Genomic DNA, 2,700 nt, shown 5'->3' on the forward strand with positions numbered 1-2,700 from the left:
CATCATTGTCTCTTTATATATCCTATTTCACTGGTAGCTTAGTAAAATCAATAGATCACTCTTCTCATTTGAAAATAAAGGAGATTCTTGTCCAGATTCACAGTAACCAACTGTGTGACCACAGGTAAGTAACTTAACTTCTCTGAGCCTACAAAATGAGAATAGTAAAACATGTGGTCTCTAGGGCCCCTCCTATATCTTTAGTGGTATAATTCTGTTATACCTTAAGCAGCTTAAGGGCCATATCTGTGGCTTCAGAAACAAATCCAGTGTTTTGCATATAGTAAGCATAGTAAAGATTTAATAACTGAAGAAGTTAACCCATAAAACAGAGATATTAATATCTAATTCTGTCAGTATTACGATGGTACCAGGATGAATTAGATAATATAGGTGAAAGCCTTTTCAGATGAAAGAATTATGCAGTTGCTGAGCTAATTTAATGTCTTACTTTAATTCCTAAATGAAATCAGCTGTTACAAATAGTGTCCAATTAGGGGGTCTATAAATTATTTAAACAAATGTACAAAAGCATCTTTCTGTATGAGCTAGAGACCAGAAATTATAAGGAATAATGGAAGGTATACCTTTCTTTCTTTTTTTTTTATTGGGGCAATATATATATATTGAATATATATATATAGTATATATATATATATATAATATATATATATATATAATATATATATATACTATATATATATATGATTTATGATTTTAAGCATTTTAAGAGCATAGTTCAATGTTATTATGTCCATTCATACTGTTGTGCAAACATTAACATTATCTATCTCCAGAAATTTTGCATCATTTCAAACCAAAAGTCTTTATTCATTAAACAGTAACTCTCCATTTCCCCATCTCTCCCGTCCCCAGTAGCCAAAACTCTACTGATACTTTCTGTCCCTACAAGTTGACTATTCTGGGAAAGTCATAAAAATTAAATTATATATTTATCCTTTTGTACCTAGCTTATTTTCCTGACCATATCATCTGCAAGGTTCATCCGTTATATACCATATTTGTGAATTTTATTCCTTTTTTTACATTCATTTTTAAATACTATTCCATTATGATGAAAAGCTGAAAGCTTTTCTTCTAAGATTAGAAAAAAAGACAAGGATGCCCACTCTCACCACTTTTTTTTTTTCAATATAGTATTGGAAGTCCTAGCCAGAGCAATTAGGCAAGAAAATTAGGCATAAAAAAGGAAGTCATTTAAATTGTAAAGGAAGAAATAAAACTGTCACTATTTCATATGACATGATATTACATATAGAAAACCCTAAAGACTCCACCAAAATCTTTTAAAACTAATCAACAAACTTCAGTAATACAAGACAAAGAAATCAATATACATAAAATGTTGCATTTCTATACACTAATAATAAACTATCAGAAAGAGAAATTAAGAAAACAATCCAACTTATAATTTTATCTAAAAGAAAAAAATACCTAGGAATACGTTTAACCAAAAAAGTGAAAGACCTATAAACTGAAAACTATAAGACATTATTCCAAGAAATTGATGAAGATACAGTATTGTTAGGTACAATATGTACAATATTGGAAGAATTAAGATTGTTAAAATGTCCTTAGTACTCAAAGCAATCTACAAGTTTGATGCAATTCTCAAAATTCTAATGGAATTTTCCACAGAAGTAGAACAAACAATCCTAATATTTGTATGGAATCATGAAAGACAAAGTTCTTGGCATCATGTTCCCTGACTTCAAACTATATTACAAAACTAGAGTAATCCAAACACTATGTTACTGGCATGAAAAGATGCATAGATCACTGGAACAGAATAGAGAGGCAAGAAATAAACCCACATATATATGGTCAATTAATTTACAAGTTAGCCAAAAATATACAATGTGGAAAAGACAGCCTTTTCAATAAATGATGTAGGAAAAACTGAACAACCACATGCAAAAAATGAAACTGGACCAATAACTTAGCCCATACACAAAAATTACACCCCAAGTGGATTAAAGGCTTGAATATAAGACCTGAAATCATAAAATTCCTAAAAGAATACATAGATATTAAGCTCCTAGACATCAGTCTCAGCAATGATTTTTTTTGGATTTGACACCAAAAGCAAAGGCAACAAAAGTAAACAATTGGGATTACATCAAACCAAAAAGCTTTTGCACTTAGAAGGAAACCATCAACAAAATGAAAAGGCAACCTACTAAATGGTAGAAAAGATTTGTAAATCATATAGCTGAAAAGGTGTTAATATATAAAGTATATAAAGAATTTATACAACTCTATAGCAACAAACAAACAAACAAATAAAAATCCAAATAAGCCAATTAAAAAATTGGCAGAAAATCTGAATAGATATTTTTCCAGAGATGACATACAGATGGAAAATAGGTACATAAAAAGATGCTCAATATCACTAATCATCAGGGCAATGCAAATCAAAACCACAATGAGCTATCACCTCACACCTGTCAGAATGACTATTATCAAAAATACAACAAATAGCAAGTGTTGACAATGATGTGGAGAAAAAGGAACCCATGTGCACTTTTGGTGGGAATGTAAATTAGTGTGGCCACTACAAAAAAACACTAAAAACTTTCCTCAAAAAATTAAAAATAGAACAAATTTAGGATCCAGATGTTCTACTTCTGGATATTTATCCAAAGAAAATGAAATCACTAATTCAAAATATTATACATA

The sequence above is a fragment of the Mesoplodon mirus genome (genome assembly GCF_964341445.2).
Source record: "Mesoplodon mirus genome assembly, chromosome: X".
Lineage (NCBI taxonomy): Eukaryota > Metazoa > Chordata > Mammalia > Artiodactyla > Ziphiidae > Mesoplodon > Mesoplodon mirus.